We start from the raw sequence: 23,636 nt of genomic DNA, 5'->3' as shown, positions 1-23,636 counted from the left end.
CCGAAAGCAACCGGACACGTAGAAAGACCTTGACCTCGACCGACACTGATGTCCTGATGGCAGGCTGCATAGGTGGCCTGATGAGCTCACATATTTCATTGATCACCACCTTGTGGAAGCGCAGACTCCGAAGGCAGGTGTGGTCTGAGACGTCAAGCTAAGTCCTCTTTTCCCTATAAATGCAGGATGTGTATCGTCTGGCCCTCCTCCTCATTCTTGCACATCTTAAATTGGGAACATAATGATGTGCATCACACATTGAGCCATCTGCACTCTGCAGCATCTGCGAATTAATCGATGCAGGCTGAGAAATGGCTGGCCCCATTGCATTGAAAGTATAATAGCGATTGATCAGAAGCAATGATTTCCTCACTAAAATACACCTAGAGTAAAGCCCCCAATAGTCCAGAGTCTGAAAATATATCTGTTGAAATGGTCACTTCACCTGAGAAGATCTCCAGAATCAATAAAACTCCCCCGAAGTTGAAGCAGCCTTTTGAATGAAGCAACCTGCGATTTAAAAAATGGCAGCCACACCACTGGGATTAGTTTAGAACAGTTCTACTTTTTATGGCCGTTTTTTTGGGCGAGCGATATTATGGATGATATGTGTGCGAGGTGGTGAAAGTTACGGTGGGTGATCTACTGGCCGTTAGTTTTGCCAAATGTGCTCTTTATGACAAAAAAAAATGGGCGGGCGGTATTACTGAATCTCGGCGTTAATTCCATGCGGAAAGTAACACTGGGCGATATTACGGGCATTGATTTCGCCCATTCTGATGATTCCGCCAAAAACAAGTGGGCGGGCGGTAATATTTTTTCCCTCGTTAAGCACATGGGGAAAGTAACGCTCGGCGATAAGTTTCCTAAAAATGCCCGTCAGTTTCCATTTTGTGCCAAAATGGGCAATATATGGGCATTATACGCCGTTTCAGCAGTAAAATGGGCATTAAGTGGGCGTTAAGCATGCAAAAAAAAGTGGAGGTTCTAGCCCTTGCATTTAAAGAAAGTCGAGCATTTACATAGCGCCTTTCACAACCTCAGGACGCCCAAAAGCACTTTACAGCTAATGAAGTACTTTTTGAAGTGTAGTCACTGTTATAATGTAGGAAACGCAGCAGATAATTGCACACAGCAAGCTCCCACAAACAGCAATGTGATAATGACCAGATAATCTATTTTTATTATGTTGATTGAGGGATAAATATTGGCCAGGGGAAAATTTTCCTGCTCAAGACTTGAACCCACAACCTTCTTACTCAGCAATAGGTGTGCTCCCCACTGAGCCATGGCTGACACTAATGTATGTCGATTGTCACCAGTAACGCCATTGCAGCAAATTCTGGGCCTTAAAACGAGTATGTTGTTCACTTGGGATATGTTACCCAGTTTACTTCACACATTTGGCTATGTTTCATTTCGTAGGGATACTGATGTCAGTGAATTGTCTACCTCAAGCACTAGGAAAATATTTCAAGTGTGAGCTTCAATCGGAACTGGATAAAGTCAGGACTTTACTGCAACTGTGAATAAGTTACGAATTAATTAACACTCAATGATGCAATAAGCTATTAATTGACACTAAGTTAATCAATTCATCAACAAACCAGAATACTTGCAATCGGAGAAAGATAGCTTTCAGCTGTGGTTAATTGGTACATAACTTTTGGTGATATTAAATGGACAGAATATATAATTGTGTTTGCATGTTAGCATGGAAAGCTTATATCCCTGATAACCTATGTAAGGGTTCAATTGAAAGCATACTGTCTTCTTAATAAACATATATAAGCAATTTGTGCCGTTTAGAAAAAATGATCATTTACTGGAATCCGCTAATATCCACTAACATCCCAATCAATTCGATGACCGAATGACTACACTGCAAGCTCACCAAATACATTATTTTATCATTCATGGGACGTGGGCATTTCTGGCCAGGCCAGCATTTATTGCCCATCCCTAATTGCACTTGAGGAGGTGGTCCATGAGGTGAAGGTACTCCCGCAGTGCTGTTAGGGAGGGAGTTCCAGGATTTTGACCCAGCGACAATGAAGGATGGTGTGTGATTTGGAGGGGAACTTGCAGTTGGTGGTGTTCCCATGTGCCTGCTGCCCTTGTCCTTCTAGGTGGTAGAGGTCGTGGGTTTGGGAGGTGCTGTCGAAGAAGCCTTGGCTGCAGTGCATCTTGTAGATGGCACACACTGCAGCCACGGTGCACCGCTGGTGGAGGGAGTGAATGTTTAAGGGGTGATGACATTGATCACCCATAACTATTTTGCTGTATAACATTATGGGTTTTAGTATGGAAAAAAAATTACTTCAGTGCCTATTGAGTATATTTTGCTGCATTATCTCATGAGCCACAAGTACTTCTCTCAAGTGTCAAAGTGATTGTGTTCTTGTGTTCGCACTGTAGAAGAGAGATAGTTCCAAGTGGGGATATAAAATTGGGGTGTAAAAGTGTTTCATGGTGCAGAATACCTTAAGCCATCAGTGTGGAGGGCTTAAATGTCTTTCATTGATGGTCCAAGGTACTCCTCATCATGACCAGATAACACTGGGAAGTTGTCTAACATTATGTTCAGGTCACTGATATGTAACCTCAAGATATGATGTTCCAAGCTTAAGGCTAGGCAATTCTTCATATGCTATAGGTAGCTATCATTATAGTTACAGTGACGTCCTCATGTATCCATAAAACTAAGTCACTGGTAATTCTACTACAGTTGGATGTCACATGTATCTCATGGAGGAAGCTGTTCATTCTTTCTACATTCTAATTCATCAAACTGTGCAGCTAACCAAGACAGTCACTCTCTACTGAGGAATATTTTGCTTGTGAAGACTCAAATGAATAGGGTCCTAGGGAAAGCCTAATCAAGTAAGCGTCCAAAGGCCACTTTAAAATCAAGTTGTATTTGGGTATATGTGACCTCAGATATGATCTGAATCATATTTGAGATCCAAAGATGCAACCCTGCATCTTATCTCTCGACATTAAAACTTTACATGGCAGCCTATGCATGCAAAGTCCACCCCCATCAGCCAAACCGTTTCCCTCCCTCCACAGCCTTTCTACGCATGTTGATTAGTGAACTGACCCTGCATCCTTTCTCTGTATTTCTGCGATTGGTGAGTTTATGTCACATCTGTTTTGCCACCCTTGCTACAATGCTACCCTTGATTCATTGATTAGATAACTGGGGGCACAGAGGAGAGGGGGAAAAAATAATACATGGGGCTTGTGATCATGAACCAGCCTTGTACTCTCAGTTGTACCAGTGACGAAGGTTGCCACAAATGTTTCATTTAATCTGCTTGACAATAGTAAATATATCACCAAATTAACTAATGAAATAAGTGCATGTACATGAAAAAATGTGGGTGGCTTTTACATTATGAGGGTGAGCATACGGTTGTTCAGAAATGATGGGCTCATATTTGAAATAAGGCTAGCTTGGGACATCTACAAATAATATTCAGAATATCCTGCTTTTGCTTAAACACTCTTACTATGAAGAGTTTCACAGACCTCTGTGTCCACCTGTTCCACTGCTGGCATCTCAATCCTTGAATATCTCTGACCCACAATTTACCTCTTTAATTCACTTTCAACCAGTAGGGTGGTTATAATCTATACAGGGAAAGATCACTCATGATAGCGGTCGAGTAACACATCTCAGTATGATATGTTTCCTGTGTGATCTTCAGTTCCATATAGTTTAGGTTTATCTATATCAAAAAGAAAAGTATGTAGTAATAATGCTGTACACATTATCAGAAGTATAATTAAGGTGTACTAGTAAATGCCCATAGTATTACCCACGGTCAGTTCATTAATATCATTTTTCTATATAAAAGATGTCAACGGATTTGGAAGAGAATTTTCAGAAAATCACGACACAGGGTCAGCTACTGCAACTTTATCACTAAAGAAAGACTTGGATTTATATAGCACTTTTACAACCACAGGACATCTCAATGTGCTTTACAGCCAATGAAGTACTTTTGGGGTGCAGCCACTGTTATAATGTAGGAAATACAGCAATTTGCGCACAGCAAACTCCAACAAACAGCAATGTGATAATGACCAGATAATGTGTTTTAGTGATGTTGATTGAGAGATAAATATTGGCCTAGACACCGGGGATAACTCCCCTGATCTTCTTCAAATAGTGCCAAGGGATCTTTTAAGCTCAATTGAGAGAGCAGACGGGACCTCGGTTTAACGTCTCATCTGAAAGACGGCACATCCGACAATGGAGTGCTCCCTCAGCACTGCACTGGAGTGCCAGCCCAGATTTTCATTCTCAAGTCTCTAGAGTGGGACTATGAACCCACAACCTTCTGACTCAGAGGCAAGTGTACTACCCACTGAGCCACAGCTGACATCTTTACAAGTTTGCATGCAGAATTTCTAGTCTAACTGGTTACAAAGGCAATTGTAATGTTAAATATTGACATAAAAGCGTAACCAAAAATCAGGACAACAGAAACGTAGTCATAGAAGATTGTGCAACATAAGATTTTTATTGCACATGTAGATTTATTGGCATTTACTATACTATGTGGTGTCAGCATCAGCGTTGTTATACTTTGCTGTTAATGCATCCCAGCATTTTGTTGTGCAATAGGTTTCACAAGGCCAAAACAAACACGGAGCAGGCCCTAATCAGAATCAGAAGTTGAGGGTCCCACACTACTTCTCTCTTGTTCTCCAATCCTTCTAGGCTGGAGACTCAAACTCTTAACTCAGCCTTGGGCAATTTTTGTCGTTTATATTCTCCCATAGCTCTCCTCGCTGTTTAAAACATTTTTCCCCCATTTGGTGGTTTTCTTCACTCTTGCCAATTCTTCAGTTATGTTTATAGCATTGTACTGTCATATAACCTGCTCTCAAGCCTCCCTCTTGTGTTTTCAGAGATTGGTGCCAGTTCCAAACACTAAGAAAGTCCTGGCCATATCATCTGTCACAATCAAGTCCACTTGACGTTCCATTAATGGGCCTTGGTCCTTATTTTCTGGGTATTGTTACTGCAAGTTGACTTGTAAGAGGTCAAGAGGCTCCATTTGCTGCTTGTTTCAGAGATCAACTGTGATTTTTGCAATTTTTTAAAAGTTCATTCACGGGATGTTGGCATCGCTGGCAAGGCCAGCATTTATTGCCCATCCCTAATTTTCCTGAACTGAACGGCTTGCTAGGCCATTTCAGAGGAAAGTTAAGAGTCAATCACATTGCTGTGGGTCTGGACCATATATAGGCCAGACCGGGTAAACTCGGCAGATTTCCTTCCTAAAGGACTTTAGCAAACCAGATGGGTTTTTCTGACAATCCGGAAGTTAAATGGTCATCATTACTGATACCAGCTTTTTTAAAATTCCAGATTTATTTAATTAGCTGAATTTAAATTCCCCAGCTGCCGTGGTGGCATTTGAACTCATGTCCCTGGTCCAGTAACGTAACTACTATGGTACCATTCCCATTAGATAGCCTAATAAGTGGATAAGTGTCACATTTTTTATCTCGTAATACTCCTGTGAAGCGCCTTGGACCGTTTCATTACATTAAAGGTGCTATATAAATACAAGTTATTGTTGTTGTTGTTCACTTACAGCCAACAGTCAATGAGGATGTTGTGTATTGGAACATGTAATGCTAATATCTTGGTGCTAATTAGATGCATTTACTAATGCAGACTGACCAGATTGCCATAACATTTGCCAGTTCTGAAAATAGGGCCCTAGTAGATAAATTAGCATTTCCAATGCAGAGTTTTGCATGGCAGCAGCTTATGTTGGGAATTTGAGCATGAAGGAAACTCCAACTCATTTGATATTTCATCCATGGTTAGGCCATATTGACCTCTGCACCCACATTTCCTCTCTGCATTCTTGATACACTAAATTACAAATGTTATTCAATATGTGTGTTCGGAGATGTAACAATCCCATATTATAATATAGAAGACATGGGGCGTAGCAACTCTGCAACAAGAAGTGTGTGCCTGTGTGTAATTTATCATGCTTTTTTATTCATTCACGTGGATGTGGGCGTCGCTGGCAAGGCCAGCTTTTATTGCCCTTGAGAAGGTGGTGGTGAGTCACCTTCTTGAACCGCTGTAGTCCTTGTGGTGAAGGTACTCATCATCATAGACAGTCCCTTGGAATCGAGGAAGACTTGCTTCCACTCTTAAAATGAGTTCTTAGGTAGCTGAACAGTCCAATACGAGAACCACAGTCCCTGTCACAGGTGGGACAGACAGTCGTTGAGGGAAAGGGTGGATGGGACAGATTTGCCGCACGCTCCTTCCGCTGCCTGCGCTTGATTTCTGCATGCTGTCGGCGATGAGAGTCAAGGTGCTCAGCGCCCTCTCGGATGCACTTCCTCCACTTAGGGCAGTCTTTGGCCAGATACTCCCAGGTGTCAGTGGGGATGTTGCATTTTATCAGGGAGGTTTTGAGGATGTCCTTGTAACCTTTCCTCTGCCCACCTTTGGCTCATTTGCCATGAAGGAGTTCCGAGTAGAGCGCTTGCTTTGGGAGTCTCGTGTCTGGCATGTGAACAATGTGGCCTGCCCAGCGGAGCTGATCAAGTGTGGTCAGTGCTTCAATGCTGGGGATGTTGGTTGGTCAAGGATGCTAATGTTGGTGTATCTGTCCTCCCAGGGGATTTGTAGGATCTTGAGGATCCTACAAAGGTGCTGTCAGGGAGGGAGTTCCAGAGTTTTGATCCAGCGACGATGAAGGAAGATGATATATTTCCAAGTCAGGATGGAGTGTGACTTGAAGGGGAATGTGGAGGTGGTGGTGTTCCCTTGTGTCTGCTGCCCTTGTCCTTCTAGGTGATAGAGGTTGCAGCTTTGGGAGGTGCTGTTGAAGAAGCCTTGGTGAGTTGCTGAAGGGCATCTTGTAGATGGTACACCCTAAAATGGAAGATATTTTTTATCTGCTACTTACTTTACAGCAGCTCCATGCAGTATATGTACAGTTCTGATGTAGGTAAAGCATACATTTCTGATTAGAAGATTTGGAAAAAAGTTGGTGATAGGTATACATAGCAACAGATGACTAAGTGTTTTTTGACTAGTTCCTGAAACGTAAAATGTTTTTCTTACCTACTGTAGGCAGTTAAATAAGTAAATACACTAAAAATGCATACATACATCAATCAATGCTTGTAATATAGGGGAGGAGAGCAGCTTGGGACCATATGGTTGAATAATTCCGTTTCCAGTAATGTGCTATAGGGATGCTTTCAATAGCTTATCAGGCTTAGAAAGAATGCAAAGGCTCAGGGCCCCAAATACCTAATTCCTAGGCCTGCACAGTGCGTGTAAAAACCAAACCAGAGCCGTATTCCTGAAAGCAAGTGTGGATAATTATAGGAAAAGAGGGAGAAATCTGTCTGAAACAATAAGTAAACATATGACTGTGTTAACAAACATAAGTTACCCACTGTAGGCACAGCATTTGCAGAATTCAAAAGTTCATGTTTTACATTGTTTTGGTATTTTTATACAAAAAAGCAGAAATTACCTTAACAGCTCCAGTACTGGCTTCCTGTCTTTGTGCTGTCAATACTTATTCATTGTGGGACAGGGGAGCGTTAGGGTTACTATAATGTATGCACCCGTGAGTATGCTCATAGAGTTGTAAAGCTGTTGCACCCGGTGCAGAGGGGAGCGGGCAGGTCGGAGGGCCTCCTCGTGGGACTGCTCCTGGGCATTGCCAAGGTGGCCATTAACAGGTCCAGGTAGTCAAGGGAGTCGTTCAGCCTGACTGCCTGCCTCTCTTCCGCAGTTACGCTTGCGCCAGGGTGTCCCTCGAGATGGAGCACGCGGTGTCCACCGGTACGCTCGTGGTCTTCCGCGAAAGGTGGGCACCGGAGGGACTGGAGTGCATCATCTCAACAGGGAACAAAATTTTAATGTAATTTGATTTGATATAGTTCCCTTTAATGTTTAATTGTTAATTTGTTGTTTTTGGTGCCCTCAAAAAAAAAAGGGGGACACTTGATTGAAAGTTACTTTTAAAATAGTTGTAGAGCTGTTGTAATGTGAGTGATGTTCACAATAAAACCCCAGTCAGTTGGGTCTAGATCATCCATGATGAGGTATGCAGTTGTGAGCCTAGTGAATGAACTGGTAATGTGTAGTGTGATTGTTAAACCTTTGTTAAAAAAACCAATTAGTTCTTGATAGCAATGTGCTGCTATGAATTCTTAAGCAAAGAACCCATGAAGCAAATACTTTACAGTTGTCAACTCCAGTTGGACATTGTGATATATTCACAGAGCACAGCACACACAGCTTTCTAACATGGCAGGCAGCTCACTCGGAAGTCTCCGGAACCTGCTGCTTCTGCTTGATTATTAACTCGGTAGTTGCAGTACACAGTACATCCACATCCACAGCGTGGAGCTACAAACATTACAAGCTTACAGACATTACACTTCTCCCTCCTTAATGAAGAAGTTATTATATGAAACATCATACATAACTTGCATGTTTATACATAACACAGGATATAGATTTATTTTTTCCATATTTACAAATTTAACTTAACTACTTGATTTCTGTTTCGAAGAGGATACCTTAACTCTCGAACAGAACCTTCCAAACATGGTGTCGAATCTAAACTCATTCGAAACTCATCCTGAGGAACTTTTTCCTCCACAGAATTTCCTTGATTTTCATTTGAACTCACTTACCTTCAAACTGTTTGTTTTCCTGACTCAGACTCAGACTTACATTCTGATTTTCTCTTGGATTTGTGTCCAGTACATTGCACCAGGATATGCTACTGGTATATCAAAACTATCTGATGAGTCAGAAATAATTTAATCATTCCCAGCCTCAACTCCTTCCATGTCTGTAGGTAATATATGATTAATATGAACAAACCTAACCTGTCCATTATCAAACATCTTTCCCAAATATGTGCGAGGACCACATATCTTCACTACTCTTCCTAGTAACCACTTTAACCATTTATGGTGATGGTTCTTCACTCTCACCTTCTGGTTTAATTTCACACTTCTCTCTTTTACTCTACCTCTATCATGATTCTCTTTCTGTCTTAATTGTGTCTCTTCTACGGACTGTGCCAAATTTGGATTTAACAACGAGAATCTGGTTCGTGGCAGTCGTTTGAGAAACAACACTGCTGGTGTTCTACCAGTAGTTGTGTGAGGAGTATTACGATATGTAATTAGAAAATTAGCTAATTTGTGATCCAATGACAACTGTCGTTTCTTTGGATTGGATCTAACATTTGTTTTATGAGGGCACGTTTTACAATTTGTACAGTGCGCTCTGCTGCACCATTCGAAGCAGAGTGGTATGGTGGAAGCTTGGTATGTTTCACCCTATTTTTATCGTGAACTTTTGCAAATTCTTCTGAATGAAACTGTGGTCCATTATCCGAAACAATTACTTCTGGGAGACCAAATGAAGAAAATAATCTTCGCAAAATGTCCAATGTTTTACTTGTTATTTTCCACAATGTGAATACCTCAACCCACTTTGAATGGCTATCAATCACAATGAACAATTGTTTTCCTTCTAGCTCAGCAAAATCAATATGTAGCCTTTACCACACCCTGGGAGGCCATTCCCATGGCTGTAATGGTACTGATGGTGGTTGCTTGCTTACCGATTGACATGTCATACACTGACTCACGATGTACTCTATATCTTTATCAAGACCTGGCCACCATAAATAAATAACTGTGTGCAAAACTCTTGGTCAAGCACATTCCCAGGTGCTGGTCATGGAGGTCTCCTAATAATTTGGACTTGAATTTATTTGGTATAACCACTCTTGCACTCCACATGATACAATCTTTATCGATTGATAATTTATTCCTTCGAATGAAGAATGGATGAATATCTTTGTATGTTACCTAGTTTGGCCATCCATTTGCAATATACTCATACCCCTTTGACATCACTGGGTCACGTTTGGTTGCTCTACCAATCTCTTCAGCTGTGACTGGCAGCTCATCAATGTATGACAAATAAAACACTCCTTCCCTATCTGGTGTAACTTGTGATGGGGAAGGCAATCTAGACATTGCATCAGCATTACTGTGATCAGCTGATCATCTGGATTCAATATCATATGTATATGCTGACAAAATCAAAGCCCGAAGTTAATGTTGGAACTGGGGACTTTGGATGGAGGATTGCTGTTAGGGGCTTATGGTCCGTAACAATGGTAAACTTATGACCATACAAGTATTTGTGAAACTTCTTGACACCAAAAATTAATGCCAAAGCTTCCCTTTCAATTTGCGAATAATTACTCTCACTGGCACTGAGAGTGCATGAAGCAAAAGCAATTGGTCTCTCCTCCCCACTACTTAATACATGAGAGATTACTGCCCCAATTCCATACGGAGAGGCATCATATGCTAGCTTAATCTCCTTAGATATGTCATAGTGAACTAACATGGTGCTCTCTACCAATTTGCTTTTACACTCCTTAAATGCTGTATCGCATTCTTTTGACCACGTCCAATGGACCTGTTTTTTCAATAGTTCATTCAATGGATGTAAAACTGTAGCCAAATTTGGTAGGAACTTCCCATAATAGTTCAAAAGACCCAAGAATGAACGAAGTTCAGTGACATTCCTGGGAGTGGGTGCATTTCTGATTGCATCCAGCTTTCCCATGGTTGGATGTAAACCATCTTTGTCTACTCTGTACCCTAAGTACTCCACTGAGTTTTGAAATAACTCACACTTACGAGCTGACACTTGTACTCTGTGCTTCTCTAGCCATTTGAGGACTTCATTCAATAAGTTATTATGAATTTGCCTATTTGGTGCTGAAATTAGTATGTCATCCAAATAACATACTACCCCTTCAATACCTTGCAAAAATCTGGTTCATCACCCCTTGGAATATGGCAGGGGCAGAAGACACTCCAAATGGTAGCCTATTAAATTGATACAGGCCTAGATGAATATTTATAGTCAAGCATGACTTGGACTCCTCATCTAATTCAAGCTGTAAGTAGGCATTCGTAAGATCCTGAGAAAATCTGACCACCTGTCAGTGTTGTGAACAAATCTTCTATATTCGGCAATATATTGGGGACATTATCCTCTAGAACCTGGTTTATGGTTACTTTATAATCACCACACATTCTTATCTTACCATCGGACTTAGGTACAACAACAATGGGCGTAGCCCAATTACATCGATCTATCTTACAAGTAATGTTCTCAGTCTCTAGTCTTTTAAGTTCTTGCTCAACTTTCTCCTTGAGTGCATATGGTACGGAACGTGGCTTGTAATAAACTGATCTAGCAACCTTCTGTAACCTGACACTCGCCTTGAAGCCTTGGATTGGACTGCCCGTTTCGCAGAACACCTTCAGATACTTCTTGATAACATCATCCGTTGATGCAAATCTCGCTTCCACACGGAAAATCTCACTCCAATCCAGCTTCAGTGATCTCAACCAATTTCTTCCTAGTAAGGCAGGCTTGTCTACTTTCACTACTATTAGAGGAAAGTTCTGAAATTGTTCCTTGTATTTCACCGGTACGGTGATACGACCTACCACAGGAATTCTCTCTCCCGAATAGCCTCGCAGCTCTATCTTGGATTTCTCCAATGGAAAATCACGCAATTTGTTGAGATATAGTGACTCCGGTGCTACACTCATGGATGCACCCGTGTCAATTTCCATTGGTATCTTGAATCCCGCAACACCTTTATAGATTTTGTTACTTTCCGAATCGCTCTCCGTTAACCTCCTGCTCCTGATGACTTGTAACTCTAACATCTCCATGTCCTGTTGTTGTTCTTCCATGCTATGTAGTCTCTGGGGATTTCTACACATAGCTTTAAACACTGGATTCATAGCTTTGAAAGCTAATTCACCCTTCAGTCGGCATGCCTTCACAAGATGCCCTGTCTTGCTGCAGAAGAAACACTCTGCCTTCACATATGGACAACTTTGAGCAATGTGTTGTCCCAGGCACCTATAGCATGACTTTGACGCTCTGGTAGAATTTCCAGTTTCTGAGACTTTGGGCCCCCGCTGTCTTTTACTTTGAATCTGCAGGCGATTTACCTCGGTTGACTGATGACCGTAATTATTGTGAAATTCTCGGGAATATTGTTCGGCCATGCCCATCGACCTCGCTGACTGAAAAGCAAGCTCAAAAGTCAAGTCATCCGTCGTCAATAACGTTCTTCTGATCATTTTTCACCCCACAAACAAAACTATCCCACAATGCTCAGTTTTGAAAGTTTCCGAAATTACAGTGAATAGATAGATAGCTTTTTTAATGCTACAATGTAATCACTGATATTTTCATCAGTCTTTTGATTTCATATACCGAAACGATAGCTTTCAGCAATTTCTAATGGTTTGGGGTTATAGTGCTGCTCCGGCTTCGTTAAAATCTCTTTAAGCGTTGTGTCCTTTGGCTCGTCAGACACAAGCAGATTTACCAGAGTTTCAAGCCATTCCGGTCCAGCTGCTGATAAGAACATCGCTCTCTGGAACTTCGATTATGTTATTTGCAGTGAAATACATTTCTAGCTGATCCACATATGCTTTAAAACATTCCCGGTCATGTCTATATTCACCCAAATGTCCCATTACACCTGCGGGTGCTGCCATTTTAATTTCTAGCTGTTCACACAGTGTGCTCGGATTTTGTAGCTTTTTCCAAAGACAGAAGCTTCCAAAGTCTATCTGTTGGCTGGCTGAATCCTTCACCAACAAAATTTCAGCTTTAAATCATCCGAAAAATCCCATCCGCATCACCAAATGGGATATATTCACAGAGTACAGCACACACAGCTTTCTAACATGGCAGGCAGCTCACTCGGACGTCTCCGGAACCTGCTGCTTCTCTTTAATTATTAACTCTGTAGTTGCGGTACACAATACATCCACATCCACAGTGTGGCGCTAAAAACGTACAGACATTACACACATATTCCTGGATTTATCACACGACCTCCAACCGCCCCGCCCTTAGAAGTATCCATGCGGTGCACTGCTCTCATCAGTTTAGCGTCCCTTAGTGCTTCATTTAGGTGGTCACCAAAGTTGCACGGTGCAGCCAGTCTCCTTAAGTGTTCCAATCTTTCGACAAAAGTGTCCCAGTCTTCCCCGTCGGTAAATTGCTGAAAGATGCTGAGATTCGACATGCTGAGCGTGTGGTTCGTAACCTCGTATTCCCGTCACCAGTTGTGGTGTATGTAGGCACCTTTAGTAATGACTCCACGAGGCAGGGTATGATACTTGAACTGTGTAGACCTGTAGTCCTTTATTTGCAGCTCCTGAGTGCCGACAACAAGCTGTGAGTTCCTTTTTATACTGGGTTACCTGTAGTGTGCAGGTAGCCCTTAGGTCTCCAGCATCAGCACCCTCTGGTGTACAGGCAAGATGTGTACAGTGTAAGAGTACATTCAGTGTGGCATAACAGTGTTACAGACATCACACAGTAAACAGGCATGCATACACAACAACACTTGCCCCTAAGCATTTTTCATATCCTTATTGTCATGCACAAGGGAGGTGATCAATGGTGGGCTATGGGAGGTTGTGGTGAGGGTTGTGTGGTTGCCAGGTGTGACCCCTGTGCTTGAGGCTGGCCTCGAACATTTCCCCTCCCTCACACACAAACCAAGTGGCTGTCACTGTTGTGAGATCCCTCGGGGGTGGGGGTAGCCACGGAAGCAGTGGGTGGTGTGTATACACTGTGATGTGGGTAGTTGTGGGCAGGGCCACAAGACTGGGTGGGCTCCTTATCCACTGTTGTTGTGGGGTGGTGGGCAGGGCCACAAGACTGGGTGGGCTCCTTGTCCACCAATTGGGATGAGGGTCAGATCATCCCAGGGTTTGCCAGGGAAGCTGGAGAGTATTGGCCTCATGCTCCTGGTGTTGGCCCTGGTGGCCAGGGGTTGTAGGGCTGATCTGGTGCAGGTTGCCATTGGTGGTGGCTGGGCTGCCCATTGACCACTGTCCCTGTAGTGGGTCTGCTCTCACTGGCTGTGTGTGTGTGTCTCTTGCAAGGGGCATCACATTCATTCCAAATATCCAGGCTACATGGTCAGGTAGCCTGCTGGACCTGGGGGTCTCCCACAGGCGGATTCCATTGGCATCAGCATGGTCCCTGTAGGACCCAATGTCCTTTGGCAGTGTCCTACCGGTATACATGACACCTTGGCTCTGATCACACATAGTCGAGCTTGCATTATACATTCTAGCATTTGCATCACTTTTGGGTATCCTGGTTTCAACAGACATGGTTACATTAGGTATTTCACATTATTATTATTGTTAAGCATAATAAATTTGTTCTTAACCTTACTGACACCTGCATTCAACTCATTAGTCACATTAGTTAAACCAGCATCACAATTCATGGTTACATTGCATACATTTTCATACTTGCACCCTTTAATTGCATCTTTAGCTTTAAAGTCCATGTACTCAAATAGTTGAAACTTCCCCTTTAAATTTTTTTGGTGACCGGTCTCCTTTAAGGGAGCCTTCAAATCCGATTGGCCGCTCGATGTTACATGATGCTCCTCCATGTTCACTCGTGGCATGGCGGGGCCATTTTGATTTCAGGTTCTGCTGCTTGTGGTGCTGCAGCCATTTTATGGTCTTGCTGCAGGTAGGCTGTGGAGCTCCTTTCTTCCACAGGTTCGATCCTGGATGTTGGGAATCCATTTCTTTCGTCGATGTTCACCTCTTGGAGTGCTGCCCCCGCCCGGAAAGTGGAGTTTGGATCCTTGGTCTCGGAGATTTTGCCGGGGTGCTGTGGGCAGTCGAGCTGGACAGTGGAATCTCCGGACGCTGCAATGGATCCATGTTCGAGGTCGATTGCCGGAGCCCAGAGGCCTGGGAGCAGCTTCGCTTAGACAGGCTGCCGTTGTGGTCGATTGGTGGGTTTCATCCAAAGTTCTTCAAAGGTCGCTTGGCTCAGCACAGACTGGCTTGCCTCTGTGTCGCTGTCCATAGAAACTGGGACACCGTCGACGTCTACTTTCATCGCCCACGGAGAACTTTCGGTGGAACAGGTATGAGTTCCATACTTTTCTTCCAGGGGTTGAGCAACTTCACCTTCTTCTGTGTCGGAGCCCCGGTGATCAGCCAACTCATCAGAGGCGTGGTGAGTACAGCTTTTTCTGCACATCCTTTGAAGGTGCCTTTTCTCTTTGCATACATAGTCTTTGTAGCGGCACTGGTGGGCCCTGTGGTTTCCTCCACAGCGCCAGCACGGGGCTAGCCAGTCTGCCCCATGTGGCGGACTCAGGCTTGCGGGACTCGGGGCAGCGTTTCTGCCCTTAGAATTATCAATGCGGTGCACTGCTCTCGTCAGTTTAGCGTCCCTTAGTGCTTCATTTAGGTGGTTACCAAAGTCGCACGGTGCAGCCAGTCTCCTTAAGTGTTCCAATCTTTCTACAAAAGCATCCCAATCTTCCCCATCCCAATTGCTGAAAGTTGCTGAGATTCGACATGCTGAGCGTGTGGTTCGTGACCTCATATTCCCGTCGCCAGTTGTAGTGTATGTAGGCACCTTTAGTAATGACTCCACGAGGCAGTGTATGATACTTAAACTGTATAGACCTGTAGTCCTTTATTTGCAGCTCCTGAGTGCCGACAACAAGCTGTGAGTTCCTTTTTATACTGGGTTACCTGCAGTGTGCAGGTAATCCTTAGGTCTCCAGCAGCAGCACCCTCTGGTGTACAGGCAAGGTGTGTACAGTGTAAGGGTACATTCAGTATTGCATAACAGTGTTACAGACATCACACAGTAAACAGGCATGCATACACAACACTCTGTGAGTGGCTAGTCTTATAAGCGCCATCCCCAGCTTCAATACATGGTGATATTCGTCGGACTAAGATGGGCGCGGCCCTTAAGAGAAGGCTGGAGCCAAAGGATGAGGAGAATGGCTTCCTGTGAATAACATGGACTGACAGTCAATCATGTTGAACCAAAGCAATGGCAAAAAAAAACAGGCCAATGTCAATTCAGCAACTGCATCTTCAGTCAGGCATTCCAAACTGATCTCCAGGATCCCAATTTAGGAGTAGGCCTCAGCAAAAAATTAATTCCAGACAATTACAACATAGGCAACTCTGTGTAAAAGTAAGGATTTAATTATTTTATTCTGAATTGTTTATTTCTTTATGTTATACATGGGTTTATTTACATAAGCATAATGATGGCTCAAAATAAGTTCACAAAATTATGCAAGCAATTTGATTGGTGAATGCGACTTGCTCATTTAGCGTTGGGAGCACTGAGAAAATAACATTGAACAATTTGATTACTGACAGTTCTGCTGCTTACTCTTTCCTGATTGATCCCGACTGAATCAAACTTTGTTCAGACTTGTTCATCTTTGGTCAGTCAGATATTTAATTTTATTTGTGCTTCGGATGTGGCGACGTTGGAAAGGCCGCATTTATTGCTCTAGTTGCCGTGAGGGAATTAAGAGTTAATGTCATAGCGTGGGTCTGGAGTCACATGGAGGCCAGACTCGGTAGAGATGGCAGATTTCTTTCCCTGAAGGACATTAGTGACCCATTTGGGTTTTTACAACAATCAACAAATCTCATGGTTTTTTGTTCTGGCGCTATCCCATAAATTACCAGATTATTCAAATCCAATTTCACAACTTGCGATGGTGGGATTTGTACTCACACCTTGTGGGTTGCTAGTTTAGACGTTTAGTCAATAAGATGTTTGATTGCTGATTGAACAGATAATTTCTCATTTTGGTCGATCAGCAATTTTTGCGTTATCGACTGATTTTGGTCTCTGTAACGCCACATTTTTTCAGTGGGAACGGAGCATTGGTGAGACCAAAATTATGGAAAAAAGCTTGTGGCCACTTCCTGCCTCAGGCCTGTCCACTTCCACTGTCAGTGGGCCTCGAATTGGGTGGCCAGTGCTCCTGCCGGAAGCAGGTGGGGGCCTCATTAAGTGATGCAAACTAGGGTTGTAAGAAGAAAAATATATTTATCTGCTTATTTTTTGGGCATCTGCACAAGCATAATTGCATTCCCTGCTCCTTGAGTACGATCGTCAAATCTTGAGGGCTGGAAATTGCCCTTCGTCTCGATTGGGTCGCGGTAACTTTCCGGGGCCGGGACTTCCTGCGCCTGGCCGGCAAGTCCCACACCCGATGCAGAATTGGGCCATACGCCCCTCAAAGGAAGTGGAACGCTATCTCCAGAGCTCTGCTTCCCATGAGGGACGCTCTGGGAGCAGCAACGTGGCACAAAGTGCAGCACTGCAAAGCTCCTCCCTTCCATTAAAGGGGAGGGCTGCTGCGCACTCTGCAGGCCCTTTGGTGGCCACTGGGCGCCCAAAGCAGAGTGCTGGGCTGCAGAATGGTGGCCCGGTCAACGCAAGGGCCGCCATTGTTGGGCCGGCCCACAAGTAGGCCAACAAATAAAGATGGCGGTCCAGGACACTAAAGGCCTACCCTTTAAGGGGTGTCCCAGCAGGCAGATGTCCGCCAGCTTCGCCACCCGTCAAGCTGGCGTTGACATCCGCCCGCACCAGCCTCGCAGTCCACGGGGTCATTTCCCGCGTGGGGCCTAAAGGGGTCGGCACGGGGCAGTGAGGGGTCGGTGCACATGTCGATTACATCATCACCGATTGCATGCTGGCCTGGAGTGCTAATCATGGCGCGCAGCGCTGCTGGAACAGCGCCCGGCAAACCTACAGTGCAATTTCCTGGGAGGTGGTCGTGCCCCCCTCCCACTGGTGGCGCTAACCAGGCTATAAAAAGGGGCAATTTTGCCTCCTTAATCTTCATCACCACGCCACCTCCCCCACCGCAAAGACTCTAGCCCTCCCCTTGAATTTGTTCCTGCAGGCCCGCACTCTGTGGCTGGCCTGCTGGATTACCCATTAAGCCCCCAATGTCTGCAGCTTACTCTTCCCCAGAAGCAGCCTCTGCATTACCAAACGGAGTGATTAAAGCTCACTGCTGCTGAGAATATGGGGAGAATTCACCCGACACCTCAGCATGGTTGTACAGTGACGAGACTGAGCTCCATCGACCAGGAAAGAATGACGTTTAATCCTCAGACTTTGTTTGGTTATCTAATCTCAGTCAGAGCTTTACAATTAAGCCCTAGCGCTCTTAATGAGGCCAGGATCCCTGCTCATTGTTGTTGGAATTGTGTGCGTGCATATCAGAACAGATAGAAACATAGAAACATAGAAAATAGGTGTAGGAGCAGGCTATTCGGTCCTTCGAGCCTGCACCACCATTCAATATGATCATGGCTGATCATGCAACTTCAGTACCCCATTCCTGCTTTCTCTCCATACCCTTTGATCCCTTTAGCCACTAGGGCCACATCTAACTCCCTTTTGATTATACCTAACGAACTGGCCTCAACAACTTCCTGTGGTCGAGAATTCCACAGGTTCACAATTCTCTGAGTGAAGAAGTTTCTCCTCATCTCTGTCCTAAATGGCTTATCTTTTATCCTTAAACTGTGACCCCTGGTTCTGGACTTCCCCCAACATCGGGAACATTCTTATTGTATCTAATCTGTCCAATCCCATCAGAATTTTATATGTTTCTTTGAGATCCCCTCTCATTCTTTTAAATTCCAGTGAATATAAGCCTAGTCGATCCAGTCTCTCTTCATGTCAGTCCTGCCATCCCGGGAATCAGTCTGGTGAACCTTCGCTTCACTCCCTCAATAGCAAGAATGTCCTTCCTCAGATTAGGAGACCAAAACTGAACACAATATTCAAGGTGTGGCCTCACCAAGACCCTGTACAACTGCAGTATGACCTCCCTGCTCCTATACTCAAATCCTCTCGCTATGAAGGCCAACATGCCATTTGCCTTCTTCTCTACCTACATGCAAACTTTCAATGATTGATGTACCTTGACACCCAGGTCTTGTTGCACCTCCCCTTTTCCTAATCTGTCACCATTCAGATAATATTCTGCCTTCCTCTTTTTTGCCACCAAAGTGGATAACCTCACATTTATCTACATTATACTGCATTTCCCCACTCATCTGTCCAAGTCACCCTGCAGCCTCTTAGCATCCTCCTCATAGCTCACACTGCCACCCAGCTTAGTGTCATCTGCAAACTTGGAGATATTACATTCAATTCCTTTGTCTTAATCATTAATGTATATTGTAAATAGCTGGGATCCCAGCACTGAATCTTGTGGTACCCCACTAGTCACTGCCTGCCATTCTGAAAAGGACCCGTTTATTCCTACTCTTTGCTTTCTGTCTGCCAACCAGTTCTCTATCCACGTCAGTACATTACCCCCAATACCATGTGCTTCAATTTTGCACACTAATCTCCTGACTAAGCCTTTTGAAAGTCGAAATACACCACATCCACTGGTTCTCCCTTGTCCACTCTACTAGTAACATCCTCAAAAAATTCTAGAAGATTTGTCAAGCATGATTTCCCTTTCATAAATCCATGCTGACTTGGACCGATCCTGTCACTGTTTTCCAAATGCGCTGCTATTACATCTTTAATAATTGATTCCAACATTTTCCCCACTACCAATGTCAGGCTAACCGGTCTATAATTCCCTGTTTTCTCTCTCCCTCTTTTTTTAAAAAGTGGAGCTACATTAGCTACCCTTCAATCCATAGAAACTGATCCAGAGTCTATAGAATGTTTCAAAATGACCACCAATGCATCCACTATTTCTAGGGCCACTTCCTTAAGAATTCTGGGATGCAGACTATCAGGCCCTGGGGATTTATCAGCCTTCAATCCCATCAATTTCCCTAACACAATTTCCTGACTAATAAGGATTTCCTACAGTTCCTCCTTCTCGCTAGACCCTCGGTCCCCGAGTATTTCCGGAAGGTTATTTATGTCTTCCTTCGTGAAGACAGAACCAAAGTATTTGTTCAATTGGTCTGCCATTTCTTTGTTCCCCATTATAAATTCGCCTGATTCTAACTGCAAGCGACCTATATTTGTCTTCACTAATCTTTTTCTCTTCACATATCTATGGAAGCTTTTGCAGTCAGTTTTTATGTTCCCTGCAAGCTCATACTCTATTTCCTCCCTCCTAATTAAACCCTTTTTCCTCCTCTGCTGAATTCTAAATTTCTCCCAATCCTCAGGTTTGCTGCTTTTTCTGGCCAATTTATATGCCTCTTCCTTGGATTTAACACTATCCCTAATTTCCCTTGTTAGCCACGGTTGAGCCACCTTCCCCGTTTTATTTTTACGCCAGACAGGGATGTACAATTGTTGATGTTCATCCATGTGATCTTTAAATGTCTGCCATTGCCTATCCACCGTCAACCCTTTAAGTATCATTCGCCAGTCTATCCTAGCCAGTTCACGTCTCATACCTTTAAAGTTACCTTTCTTTAAGTTCAGGACCCTAATCTCCGAATTAACTGTGTCTCCATTAATTGCAACACTCACACATAAGTAATAGCCACATCACAGAAATAACTGGAGGGACACCAGTGCATGTGAAATAGTACCTCAGCAACAAGTCACATCTTCAGGACAGGAGGGAGGGGAGAAGATTGGTGCATTTTTTTAAAAATAAAAAGTACATTGAGAAGTTTAAGGGGTGATTTAATAGTGGTGTTCAAAATTATGAGGAGTTTTGATAGCGTAGATAGGGAGAAACTGTTTCCACTGGCAGGAGGGTCAGGAACCAGAGGATACTGATTTAAGCCAGCGGGGAGATGAGAATTTATTTTACTCAGTGAGTTGTGGGTGGCAGAAGCAAATTCAGTCGTAACTTGAAAAGGGAATTGGATCTCTACTTAAAAAGGAATAATTTTCAGGGCTTTGGGAAAAGAGCAGGGGAGTGAGATTAATCGGACAGCTCTTTCAAAGAGCCGGCACAGGCACAATGGGCTGAATGGCTGCCTTCTGTGCGAGATCATTCTCTGATTATTTAACATAAATTCACTGTAAACAGCACTGAAATCCTGCCAGATAAAATAGAATTAGACTAAAGCAACAGTTGAACTAAGATAGTACACCCACACAGGATTTTGTGCACAGCTGCTTTGGAAACAGAAATTATGAAAATCCAAGGATTGTGTTTCCCAAGCAACATTACGGTTATCTGATAGTCACAAGGACATAGCCCTGTTATTAGAAATGCAGGGTGGTTTGTAGTGACAGAGACACTGAGCGGCATTCCTATTTTTAGTCAAAATTGATAATCGAGCTCTCAAAACCACAGTCCTAAAAAGAACTGTTGCATTTAGTTAAACCATGTTTGTATTATACATTTTACACTCATCAAGAACAGGGGTGGCCATGATGAGGAATGGATCACATCTCCACTTTAGACATTCATACCACGCTTGCCCTCCCAGCCACAGTGTTTCAACAGGGCAGGACTTCCGCCCAGGTCTGCAACACCACTGGAACCTCTCCCCAGTTTCCAGGCAGCATATTGGCATTCTGCTAGGCCAAACTAGGGCCTGTGGCCTACATAAGAAGGTAAGCAGTGGAGGCCGGAATGGAAGGAGAGGAGACTGTTATGAGGACCTTCCACTGGTGAACACACTGTTGTTCCCATTTCCCAGGCTTACCGCCTCTTTTTCCCATGGCAGCCCCGGAAAGCAGTGATAAATGGAGTGGACAGGAGGGAAATCAGTCCCAGTTCCTCACCCAATGCAATTTCCATGTAGCAGGTGGAAAAATATCGTCTAGTGACAGGCTTTGGGTGGTGGTGGAGCAGTATTTTCTGACATTCTCCACAAGCCGCAAGTGTATGGAGTTAGGTCACAGATCTGCCATGGTCTCATTGAATGGCAGAACAGGCTTGAGGGGCTAAATGGTCTACTCCTGGTCCAATGGGAAGGTGTTTTGTGCTCTGTTCTTCGTCCTGGAGGTCTTTTGGGTGGGCGGTCAGCCTCCAGCGCCCCGCGGGGGTTTTCAGGTCAGGTTTTGCGATGGCGCAGAGCAGTACCGCTCGGAAGAGCTGCGCCGGTGTGCAACGCTCCTGGTTGCAACACCGGTGCACTTTTTGACTCCCGCCCGACCCGTACGCCCCGAAGCGTGCCCCGCAGTGAACACCTGGGGGCACGGGCGGTCCAACCTATAACGACTGCAGAGAGTAAGTGTGATTGTTTTATCTTTTAGTTTTTTCTTGCGATTTATGTTGTGGCTATGTGTTATTGGGAATCTTTTTGTGGGGTTTTTCCAGGTTTACTTTTTCTCCTCAGGCATCTCTCAAAGCTCTTTAGCTCAGGATTTTCCCAGGCTAACGCCCTGGGAGAGGTGTACAATGCTACGCCCCAGACTCACGGCCCAGCTGCCCAATTTTGCTGACTGAGATGCAAACTGTTCCCCATCGCCATTACCGCCCTGAAATCATCAAAGCCAAAATTCCAGCCCATTATGTTCCTATATAAGTCACCCGATTTCAGGGAGGAGTGCCCCAGTCCCAGTATTGGCATCAAATGCTACTTGTTCAAATATTTCATGACCAAAGCGCCTGTTCTCTATCTCAACAATGTGCACAGATCCTAACCTCCGAGAAGAATGTTCTACCACTATGGTGTAACATTTCCAGTTCCCATCTCTATCCCAAACACTCTGTACCTGGAAAGAGGAATTGAGCATTTTCTGACATTAGTCTGCATACATGAAAGAGTGTTGTGCTGTATCCTGTTATGCCATTATTTGAAGGAAAACAAAACTGTGGGATCAAGAGATGGCTCCAGACTTATCAATACTGTAAATGACCATTTCTCTCTATCTTTGTCATTAAACATGGTTGATTAAGGGGTGATCTAATTGAGCTGTTCAAGATTATTATAGGAAATGAGAGAGTAGATAGAGGGAAACCATTTCCTCTGGCGAGGGGAGCCCAGAACCTTAAAATTAGAGCTAGACCATTCAGGGGTAATGTCAGGAAATACTTTTTCACACAAAAGTTACTGGAAATCTGGAACTCACTCTCCCCCAGAAAGCTGTTGAGGCTGGGGAGCCAATTGAAAATTTCAAAACTGTGATTGATAGGTTTTTGTGAAGCAATTGTATTAAGGGCTGTGGAACCAAGGCGGGTAAATGGAGTTAAGACACAGATCATTTGAAAGGCGGAATAGGCTCAATGGGATGAATGGCCTACTCCTGGTCCTATACTACCATCAGTGCAGACATTTAGTCAAAGCATGAATCTGCAGTTCAATGAATAGTGCGGTCACTAGGCTTAGTTAGTCTGTTGGTATCAATAAGTTATGAGAAAAAAAAATGACACTAACGCTCAATGCTCTTTGATGTGCAAAAAAACGGTTTGATTGGCTTAAATTGCTTCCATCTGCAGTGGCAACAGTACCTCACCCTAGTGCTGGACTGTCCAGAATTCTCACTCCAGGCACAATCCATGTTTGGATGGATTCAATCTATAACTGAGCTCTGAGGAGTTTTTAAACAGTTCAAGATAGCACAAAAATGTTGGACACCCACCATTATATTTGACTGAAATCCTAGTGACAATAACACATAACTGTTTGTCAAATCTAACTGGAAAATGGAGGTGTAACACGACAGGTGAATGTTTTCTTTGGAATTTGTCATCAAACTATGCGTGAAATGGATTTTTATCCATGATTAAATCAGTCACATAAATCAGGTGGAGTCT

Source organism: Pristiophorus japonicus, chromosome 10, assembly GCF_044704955.1.
Source record: "Pristiophorus japonicus isolate sPriJap1 chromosome 10, sPriJap1.hap1, whole genome shotgun sequence".
In the NCBI taxonomy this organism is placed as follows: Eukaryota; Metazoa; Chordata; class Chondrichthyes; family Pristiophoridae; genus Pristiophorus; species Pristiophorus japonicus.
This window is presented reverse-complemented; position numbering follows the sequence as displayed.